This window comes from Ciconia boyciana, chromosome 4, assembly GCF_034638445.1.
Source record: "Ciconia boyciana chromosome 4, ASM3463844v1, whole genome shotgun sequence".
Classification (NCBI taxonomy): domain Eukaryota; kingdom Metazoa; phylum Chordata; class Aves; order Ciconiiformes; family Ciconiidae; genus Ciconia; species Ciconia boyciana.
In genome coordinates, this window is record NC_132937.1 from 33,919,371 (window position 1) to 33,930,929 (window position 11,559).

Here is an 11,559-nt window from a genome sequence, read left to right on the forward strand (position 1 = left end):
TAATGAGAAGGAAAACAACGAGAGACCAAGAGAGGAACAAAACCCAGGAAAAAACAAGTGATACAACCGCTCACCACCTGCCAACCAATGCCCAGCCAGTCCCCGAGCAGCAATCGTTACCCCCTGGACAACTCCCCCCAGTTTATATGCTGAGCATGACGTCATATGGTATGGAATAGACCTTTGGTCAGTTTGGATCAACTATCTTGGCTGTATCCCCTCCCAATTTCTTGTGCGCCTGGCAGAGCATGGGAAGCTGAAAAGTCCTTGACTAGTGAAAGGGTTAAATCCCTGACAACCACTGACTAGGACCTTACTGTGATACATAGACTTGCATTTTATTTTTAGTTTCACTTGCATTCTTGTTCTCTTTTGTTCTCTTCCCCTGCAAAGACAGTTTTAGTTACCTGCTGAGCAGAGTTGATGATAGGACATTTCCTGTGACTTCTTACCTGATAAGACTAAGCAGGCCTTGAGCAAGCTCCTTAGGCTTCCTAATTAAATCACTGATAACAGGAACTCAGGAGGTTTGTGCCAAAGATAAGCACCAAAGAACTAGCTTAAATCGACCCCCTTATGACATTCCAAGGCCGAAGGACTGATGAGCTAACTCAATGACTATATATGGACAAAGGAAGCCCAAAGTTCAACTAGTGGACAACATGAGGAAGACTATGGAAGACCACCGGGAGGGTGAAAAGACCCTAACCCTAATTTTACTGCGCATGCTTGGACTATGTAAATGAATTCCGGGAACTCATCACCATAAAACTGCCCTTTTCAGGAAATCTGATGAATATGTATGATTTTTCTGTATATGAACTGATGTGCTGTGTTAACCTGGCGGAGCACTTGTGGCGGAGCGCTCCCCAGTGCTGCCCAGCGCTGCAATAAAGAATACCTGCTTAATAGTCATCCCGACTATTGAGTCCTGATTTCGGCTTTTCACGGCAACAGTTTGGCACCCCAGATGGGACCCGCTCTGCTCGGCTGCAGGACCCGCTGAGAACAGGACTCCCTAGGGTACCCGCGGGATTTCCTGGAGGGACTCCTCGCCTCAGTCGGATCACTGCGGGAGCAGACAAGGACCATCTAAAGGAAAAAAGGTATTCTTTAAATCTTTTCTGTTTTGGAATTTGGGACCGGTCCTTTGGAAGGTTCTCGTAAGTCGTAGGAGACGTCCTACGCTGAGCGCCGTATACCAGGCTACTAGTGCCTGAGGGTATACATTTGGTATTTAGTACGTTGGTACAGGCACGGGTTAAGCCTTGGACTTCTGCAATAACGTGCCTTTTGGTATTGGTACACTTATGAAACCGGCATGAGTTTTGTACTGTTGGCGGTACGGGTTTACTGGCACCGAACTCGGATATTGGTTTATTGGTATTAAATTTGGATATATTCGTCGGGCACTGTGAAATCGGCAACTAAGTGTGAATGAGCTGAGTTAACTCTGGTGTGACTGGTGAGTGACTGAGACATGGTGTGACTGCAAAGTGAGTGTGGAAAACCTGGAGACCTGTGTGTCTCATCCTGAAAATGAATGTGAACCGCTTTTCCTCATAAATTGTTTTATTTGTGACCAAAATTTATGGGTTGTATTTGGATGAGATATTCAATGTGAGAATTGTGGAATGTGGTCAGAGTGGAAGGATAAAGCGCGACAGGTTGAGATTATTAAAATAATCTGTGGGAGAATAACGGAAGTACAGAATCAATAAGGTAGAATGGGGGGACAGCAAAGTGGTGGTCTTGTAAAGAAAAGCCCCCTAGGATGTATCTTAGCACATTGGAAAGAGATAGGGGGACAACCAGGTGGGAGCGTGAATAAGAAAACACTCATCAAATATTGTAATCAGTGGTGGCCCCTGTACAAATTAGAAGATGGTGAAAAGTGGCCCTTTAATGGATCTTTAGGACACCTGAAGGGTAACACTGACCAGGAAAAAGGTAACAGGTTGGCTGATTATGAGGCTAAACAGGCAGCGGAGAGAATGCAAAAGATTTTAACCTTAATTCCGGATAATAGAAGTAGGAGTCTAGGTGACCAAGAAAATGTTGAATATTCTAGGGCTGATAAAGAATTAATAGAAGAAATGGGAGGGCAGGTTCCCTCCAAAGGATGGGCCCACTTGAGTGATGGCAGGATTGTAATTCCTGCCAAACAGGTATGGGGAGTCGTTAAAGAAGAACACAATAAGACACATTGGGGGGCAGATTCCCTGTATAAGTTTTTAAATAAAAAATTAATAGGGAGAAATTTGTATACTGTAGTTCGACAGGTGACTCAGCAATGTGAAATATGTTTGAAAAATGATCCCAATACAGGTAACCGGGCACAATTAGGAAGTATTGGGAGAGGAAATGTACCAGGGGACCACTGGCAAATTGATTTCTCTGAACTTCCAAGAAAAGGGGGGTACAGATACTTATTGGTACTTACAGACACCTTTTCTGGGTGGCCAGAGGCATTCCCTTATAGGACAAACAAAGCAAGAGAAGGAACTAAGGTATTATTAAATGAAATAATACCTTGATTCGGGGTACCTGCGGTCATTTCATCAGATAGGGGTACACATTTTTGTGCATAAGTAGTGCAACAGGTCAGCAAGCTATTAGGAATCAATTGGCAATTACACACACCCTACAGACCACAAGCCAGCAGGCAAGTAGAAAAAAGTGAACAACATGATAAAACAACAGATAGCTAAAATATGTCAAGAAGCAAACCTATATTGGTATCACGCACTGCCTATTGCACTACTTCGGATACATGTAAAACCTAGGGCCAAAGAAAATCTGAGCCCTTTTGAGATATTATATGGGAGGCCATATCAGGCCAAATATCAAGGGGAAGATTTGAATCAGCTGGGAAATAATTATTTACAAAATTATGTTATATCCTTAGGAAAACAATTGGAAAAGATTAATAAGAGTGTTCTGGGAACCAGAGCAAAAGGGTTAGGTCACCTGATCCACCCATTTAGCCCTGGGGATTGGGTTTATGTTAAGAATTTTTCAGGTGACCCATAGGAGGAGAAGTGGAATGGACCTTATCAGGTGTTGCTAACCACTGTCACTGCAATCAAGATTAAAGAGCAGACAGCTTGGATCCATTGCTCCCAAGTAAAGAAAGCTTCTCAACTGTGATGGACCATTGAAAGTGTTGGAGATTTGAAATTACGCTTACGATGATAACTTTATTGACTTTAAGCTTATCAGTAGATGCTTGGAACAAGAACTTGTATTATAATGCGATTCAGATGATAGCGAATGTCGCAGGGGCTAAGGATTGTTGGATTTGTACTGCCCTACCGAGAGGTAACATGAGACTCCCTTTGTACGACATAGGGTCGACTCATTAGAATTGCGACAATAATACTTGGCCCGAGTTTTGGAAAAGACAAGATGGAGGATATTGTAGTTATGATAATTCAAGCTATGGGATCGGACCAAGATTCGGCCTGCAGATACTAAAAAAATAACACCCAGATTCTAGTTAGCAATAATAGTTGCCTATGGAAGGCAAGATCCAATAATTGTCCGTGCCGTCCCCCCGATAACAAATATCATAACTGTTCCTGTAGGAATGGGTGGAATGATTATTGGATCAACAAGACTGCGGTAGAAGTAGGAACTTGGAATTTGACGGGATTGAATGTGACATATATTAATTTCTGTAATAGAACCCAGTTAGAAACCTATAGCCCTACCAAGTGGGATGCCAGTAGAAATACATCGGTTGGATGGGTAAGCAAAGGATCATTTTATGGAGCTAATCTCACAGCCACCGATGGACCCTGCAAACTACCCGACAGGTATTGGTGGCTGTGTGGTGATGGTATCAGCAGAAAGCAACTCCCTGCAGGATGGAAGGGAATGTGTACCATAGGTCATTTAGTTAGTCAGCATCTAATATATAATCAGTCCCAAATACCTAGAGGTATTTTGAGAACATCCTGGAAACGGGCTAAGCGAGAAGACAACCCACTTGTAATTAGGGGAACAAAATTTCATAGCTTTGTTAGATGGTTCTTACCGTGGCTAGGAGTAAGCAAGCTAGAAAAGGCCATAGTAAATATTTCTGCAGTTCTAGAGCAGATGGAAAATCTAACCATAAATACTATAAAAATTTTACAGACGGAAGTATCTTCCCTTAGTAAGGTTGTGTTGCAAAATCGAATGGCATTAGATTTATTGACTGCCAAAGAAGGAGGTGTATGTATGATCATTAATACCAGTTGCTGTGCATATATCAATAAAGATAAGCAGATAGAAGCAGATCTAAATGCACTCTGGGAGAAAGCACGAATATTCCAGGAAGTATCTTCGGATGATACTTCATTGGGGCTTTGAGATTTATGGGATAAATTGACTTCTTGGCTTCCCAACTTTGGATGGTTGAAACAATTATTCATTGGATTAATTACTTTGGTGATTTTAGGAATATTTGTTTGTGTATTTCTTAAGTGTTTTCTTTGGTGTCACCGAATTCAGCAGAGACGTACAGTGATTGGAAAAGAAACAAGATTAGGCATCAAGTAGAAACGGGAAGGTATTTTACTCAGACCCTTGAAAAGGATGAAATATTATGAATTTTGCAAACGTAAAATAATTAAGGATAACACCCTTTTAGGCCTAAAAAGTTTTGAAATATTTTACTAGTCGTAGTTAAAGAGCCTTACTATTTTAATAGTGATTTTATTGATTTTATTGTAGTTTTTGTGTAATAAGCTTCATTTCAGACGTAATAAGACTGTATATTGAGGACTGTAGCAAGTAAGCTACAAGCCCTCAAAAGAAAAGGGGGGAATGAAAGAGTTAAATCTCTGATAATCCCTGACTAAGACCTTACTGTGATACATAGACTTGCTTTTTTTTTTTTTAGTTTCACTTGCATCCCTGTTCTCTTTTGTTTTCTTCCCCTGCAAAGATAGTTTTGGTTACCTGCTGAGCAGAGTTGATGATAGGACATTTCCTGTGACTTCTTACCTGATAGGACTAAACAGGCCTTGAGCAAGCTCCTTAGGCTTCCTAATTAAATCACTGATAACAGGAACTCAAGAGGTTTGTGTCAAAGATAAGCACCAAATAACTAGTTTAAATTGACCCCCTTGTAACATTCCAAGGCCGAAGGACTGATGAGCTAATCTAATGACTGACTAATGACTAATCTAATGGCTAATGATGACTAATGACTAATCTAATGACTAATGACTGATGAGGCCGAAGGACTGATGAGCTAATTCAATGACTATATATGGACAAAGGAAGCCCAAAGTTCAACTAGTGGACAATGTGAGGAAGACTATGGAAGACCACCGGGAGGGTGAAAAGACCCTAACCCTAATTTTACTGCGCATGCTTGGACTATGTAAATGAATTCTGGGAACTCATCACCATAAGACTGCCCTTTTCAGGAAATCTGATGAATATGTATGATTTTTCTGTATATGAACTGATGTGCTGTGCTAACCTGGCAGAGCACTTGTGGCGGAGCGCTCCCCAGTGCTGCTCAGCGCTGCAATAAAGAATACCTGCTTAATAGTCATCCCGACTATTGAGTCCTGATTTCGGCTTTTCACGGCAACAGGTTTCTCAATGGTTTGGTGAGTTTCATGAAAGGCCTGGATACAAAGAACAATGTAAAGGTAAATTCAATCCATATCCCCCTGTTGTGCCTGCTATTTGAACCTCTGATAACCTGGCGCTACTTTTAATGAGCAATATCCTAGCAGTTTGCCTTTTGCAACTGTGCAAAGCAGGGATGTATGCGTTTAAATTGCTTGCTCGTGGAGCAAATACAACTTGTGTTCTTGGGTGGATTCCCCCTAAATCTATTTCTTTCTTTGAGTCCAACCCAAAATCACAGGAGTTGGTGGGAATTCTGTGCTAGAGCAAGGGACATGCTCTTGCTGCCAGCAACCACTGCTGGTCATTGGTCAAATTGTATGTCCTATCTCAGCAAACCATAGCTGGAGGAGGGAGGTGGGAAGAAATGATACATCTTCAGTATATGTAGGGACATTTTGCAGGGCTCTGGAGCCTGTTAGGTAGCTGGTGTGCATAGTGCCTTTCTGATGCTGATGTGCTTTGTAGGTGTGGTTCAACAACAAGGTCTGGCATGCTGTTGTCTCCTTCCTGAATATGATAAACGATGCCATTCTTTGGGCCAACTTGCAGCAAGGCAAGAACCCCAGCATTTATGGCATCACTGCCTGTCTTGTCCCACTCGGTGGGTTGCGAGATGGGTGAATCTTTTTGATTCCCTGACGGTTTGTGTACCGACAAAGGTCCATCTCTGCTCGACAGAGCCGCGTGGTCGGTAGAGTCACGACAATGACTCAGAGGAACAGTCTGGCCAGCAACTTTATTAACTGGCGAATTCAACAAACGGACAAACTTAACGAACTGGCAAGCCCAATGAATGAACAGAGGCGATTTGGCAATGGAGCTATTTTCTGGGCAACCTGTCACAATTTATCCCAAACTTACATATATTGGAAGAGTAGAGGAAGAGACAAGCGAGAAAAGGAAAGGAGTAGAGAGGAGGATAGAGAAAGGAAAAGTATCACCACCCTTGGATCCCGCAATGACAGGCGTGGCAATCCTCTGGTGGTGGGCGTGCACCTGGTTCCCTGGGGGCATGTCGTTTAATACTCTAGTCCCCGCCTCCGGTTACACCACTTGAAGACTTATATGGTTCTTGTTCTAGAAAGTTCTCAATCTTCTGCGCAGGCACTGGGGGGGGTGGTGGTCATGAGGTGTCTCTCGGGTGGTCGCAAGCCTCTTCCTCAGACAAACTCTGTGAGACCTCTGGCCATAGATGGTAAGTCATTATGTAAGATATATCAGAATCCAGAACTGCGCGTCCTCCGACACACTTTCCACGTCCAGTGCTAGCTGACTCCTGCCGTTGCCATGCAAACCGCGCCTCGCCACAATGTTTGAGACATTAACTCTTTCAGTCTCTCACACCACCCCGTGGCTCAAACATTGTCTATATAATCTTCATCCAGGGTGGTAATTTTCACATAATGGATAGAGAGGATAGAGAAGACAAAGTTCACGAAATCATACATTTTACAATGGCAAGGCCAACAATCAAAAATAAGAACCCACAGCTTAACATTATAACAATATTCAAAAGCCACTTGCCCCAACTGGTAAGTCCCAGTGAACTTAAGAGAGAGGCAACCCAAGATTTAGGGTTCTAGCCGTCAAACCAGTCTTTTGGTTGTATTGCTTGGAAAAGCTCTCCAGTCTGCTCCGATACCTCTTTCATCTTTTTCCGCGCTTCTTCCAGGGTAGTAATTGCATTGTGTATGGTGAGACAACATTCTCCATCGGTAAGAAAGATTTAACATCCCACATACACCTTGTTCTTTTAACAATAACATATCCAAAGCTAGTCTGTTCTGTAACGTCATTTTAGACACTTGTTGAATATGTACATTCATTTCCCCAAAGGCATAATTGGTCCAATTTCTTAGGACGTGTACTTGCCAGGTCAAATTTTCTAAAACCAACTGGTGCCTTTCAAGAGTCACATATGGGGTAAATATATTCTCCAACATCACAGATGTTGTCATGCCCCAGGTATAATAATCGGGTACTCATATTCCATGCACCACCCACTTGGTTCGCACCTTGGGCCCATCACTTTCTCGGTGCCTTCTGATTTGATGAGGCATTGAGAAATCAAACACTCTAGAAGGGCACATAGCGGGAATTCCTATTCCACATTGTAATCCGGCATGTTTTCTCACATTAATTTGGGAATATATTTTTCCATTCAAACATCCCCATAATGTTCCTTGCAGGGCTGGGTACGATGCTGTATTACATTGATAATAATAGTTTCTGAGTACCCAGGTACCCTTTCGATGTTCTGGACCATGGCTAGTAGGGATACTGCATCTAATCACAGTTCTTCTCATTCTCCAGGTTCCGTTACATCTGTTGTCTAAATTTCTGAAACCTTGGGAAGGGTATCCCCAGCAAGTACACATATCCCGCATAAAAGTTCGAAGTTCGGGGATGTACCATGTCTCAATAGGATTTCCCACACCAGTGGTGCAATTTAAGATTGTGGTACAGTTCATTAACTGGGAGTATTCAGGGGACGGGATTTCAACATTTTTCTCATCAACGGGACGACTGGGATCGGTGTCTCCATACCATATATGTTTGATAGACCAGGCCCATTCATATCTGGTTCTGTTAATTTTACCATATTCTTGGCCTGGGAGATCGGGAATTTGTATGCACCACATAGGAGACCATTTAACCATACAGGGATGCTCAAAAGGTTCTGTTTCAGGGGGTGGAGGCCAATAAGGGATTTGGGTACATGATATCCTGTGGGGATTCTCGCAGTGAGTTTGGCTCCACCATTTACCTGACGCATTATATATATCCATCAAATCTTCAAGACAGAGAGATAATGGTAATATAAACGGAGCTCCCAATATAGGAGTTACCGGTTCACTCATATTCCATCTGTAACATGTTTTGTTCCAAAGATCAGTCCAATTTGCTGAGGAAATTTGGTAAAATGCATCCTGATTCACTCTCCAGGCCTCATCAAAAGCAAAATCATTGTTATGTTAACTCTCAAACAGGGTTCTTACTCTGCCCCAAGTACAGTTGGCAATACAGTTCTTAACAACTGTATTTAACTTATTCTCCAATAACTTGGAGAGATTAAGATTAATAATAGAAAAATCAATACCTTCTCCTGAAGACTTGGGAATCTGAACACAAACCCCTTGGTTAGTATGGTTCCAAATGTGCACGAATCCTTGAATTGGTTCCCAGGCAAGGTTCAGAGACTCATTTCCTCTTCCCTCCCCAAGGATAGCGAAGGGGAGGAAGAGGGCTTTCCAAAGCATCACGCCTTGTTACAACATAAAAAAAAAACCAATAAAGAGACTCACACAAACGACGCAAATGACCACTAAGGGTAACAATCTAAACATAGGGTTCACGAAGGTTTCTACGACGACCTGCAAATATATAGAGCAAAATAAACAGGCTTAAAAGGATGGCACGATCCATCCTTTTGTTGATGGATCGTGCCATCCTTAGTGTTGATTCGACACATCCAACACATCCTTAGTGTTGATTCGGTAATCCCTTCTGTGGGAGTCAGTGGCTATCCAAGCATAGAGGTTGAGCAGAGTTTCAGAGTTAAGGATACTTCTCCTATCGTTGGTAAGTCTACCAAGACAGGTTGTCCTGGATAGTGGAGTGGTTTCACCGGGTCCCTTGTTTCCCTTTTCCCAGGGACAAGGGAAGGGGGTTTAGGGCAAAACGCAGTGAGCCTAGGACATCCATTTACCCCCCAGCGACTGTTCACTTTTGTTACAGCATCGGAGAGACGTGCAGGTCATCTGGAATTGTGGGGTTTAAGGGCACGCTTCAACAACCCGTTTGTTCTTTCCACTATCCCATTAGCTTGAGGATAGTAGGGTGTGTGAAATACCCATTGTATCCCCTCGCCTTTTGCCCATTCCTGAACCACCCCGGCAGTAAAGTGGATACCATTATCTGATTGAATTGATTGGGGTTTTGGTAGGTAACTAAACCATAGCTTCAGCCCCTTTACCGTGTTATCCCTAGTTGCTTGTGCAATGGCCTCAGTTTGGGTAAGCCCTGACACCACTTCCACCCTGACAAGAACATACTGTTTCCCACCTGACTTCTTAAAAGGTCCTATATAATCAACTTGCCAGGTTTCCCAGAGTCCCTTTCTGCTTCGCACATGGAGGGGGGTGGTCCTTGCAAGGGATGTTTTTCTAATCGGGTTCAGCATTGACCACAAGCAGAAATGATCATGTTACAGTGCTCCCGAGTAACAGGCCAACCCCTGCTCCTAGCCTCTTTAAAAAGGTCTTTAACCCCAGAATGACCACATTTCACGTATAACCATTCTAACAGATGTTCCCACTTTTCTCCTTCAGCTTCTGCTGCAAGCGCAGTTAAATGGGTTAGTGAATCTACTTGGTTGTTCCAAATGTGGGCTGGATGATCTCCCTTTTGATGTGCAGCTAACCATCCCACCAAAAAGGTCCCCTGTTTAGCAACATTCAAAATTTCCTCCCATTTTTTCCCTTTGCCACATGGGTACTTGGTTAACCTCCCATTGATTTTGTTCCCAGAAAGGGAGCCACTTGATACATCCCTTGAATACAGCTTATTACTTTGAGTCCTGATTTCGGCTTTTCACGGCAACACCTTGCTGACATTATCCAATTGCTTAGAAAAATACCCAACGGCCCATTTCCAAGTTCCTAATTTTTGAGTCAACACACCCAAAGCAAGATGTTATCGCTCATGTACAAACATTCAAAAGGCTTTGCTAAATCTGGGAGTCCTAACGCAGGTGCGGACATCAAAGCCTTCTTCAGATTTTTAAAAGCTGTCCAACACTCAGGTGTCCACAACAGGTGATTCTCCTGGGATCCTTTCAAAGCTGCATAATTGAGGATTCACAGTCGACACCACCCGACCATACCCAAAAATGTCTGCAATTCCTGTATCATTCTGGGTTCTGGAACTTGACAAATTGCTTCCTTTCTGCCTGCTCCCAATCTTCTTTGTCCTTGCAAAATTTCAATGCCTAAATATATCACAGTCTCTTTCCCAATCTGGGCCTTGCTTTTTGATACTTGGTATCCTGCTTGTCCCAAAAAATTCAGCAAGCTGATGGTCACTTGTAAACAGTCCTCTCGAGTCTCTGCTGCTACCAAAATGTCATCTACATACTGCAATATTATTCCTTCTGAATTTTCTTTTTTCCACGCTTCCAATTCCTTTGTCAACTGATTACCAAATATCGTAGGACTATTTTTGAACCCTTGAGGTAGCACCGTCCAGGTCAGTTGTGTCTTGCGTCCAGTGGTGGGCTTTCCCATTCAAAGGCAAATATGCCTGGCTATCTTTGTCTAGAGGTATGCAGAAGAAAGCATCCTTGAGATCAAGTACACTAAACCACTTATGCTTTTCTTTTAAGGATGTCGGCAAGGTATATGGGTTAGCTACTACTGGGTGAATGTCTTGAACAGTCTGATTTACGGCTCTTAAATCTTGAGCTAACCTATATTCCTTGCCATTCTGGTTTTTCACTGGCAATATCAGGGTATTACATTCTGATTCACACTCTATCAATAATGCATAATTCAAAAATTTCATTATTAATTCTTCCAACCCCTTTCTAGCTTCCCACTTAATAGGATACTGTTTTGTCTTACTGGTTTAGTTCCAGATTTTAGAACAACCTTTACTGGTTCCGCCAATTTAGACTGACCTGGAATTCCACTAGCCCATACCAAGGGTGTTACTGCATCCTCCACTTCTGCAGGAATTTCTTCCTTCGGTCTTGGTGTGTTCTGTAACATAAAAATTCTCGCTTCCACAGCTTTTGATTCAGGTATTAACAGCTGAGTCTCCCCATTTTTAAAAAAAATTATTTTGTGCATTCAATTTACTCCATATATCTCTTCCTAACAAAGATGATGGACATTCTGGCATATACAAAAATTGATGAGTTACCCA

The 11,559-nt window shown here is 42.6% G+C and overlaps 1 pseudogene; it reads left to right on the forward strand.

Annotated features, from left to right (window-relative positions):
- Positions 1 to 3,589: 3,589 nt before the first annotated feature.
- On the forward strand, positions 3,590 to 4,595 carry LOC140651434 (endogenous retroviral envelope protein HEMO-like; annotated as a pseudogene).
- Positions 4,596 to 11,559: the final 6,964 nt, after the last annotated feature.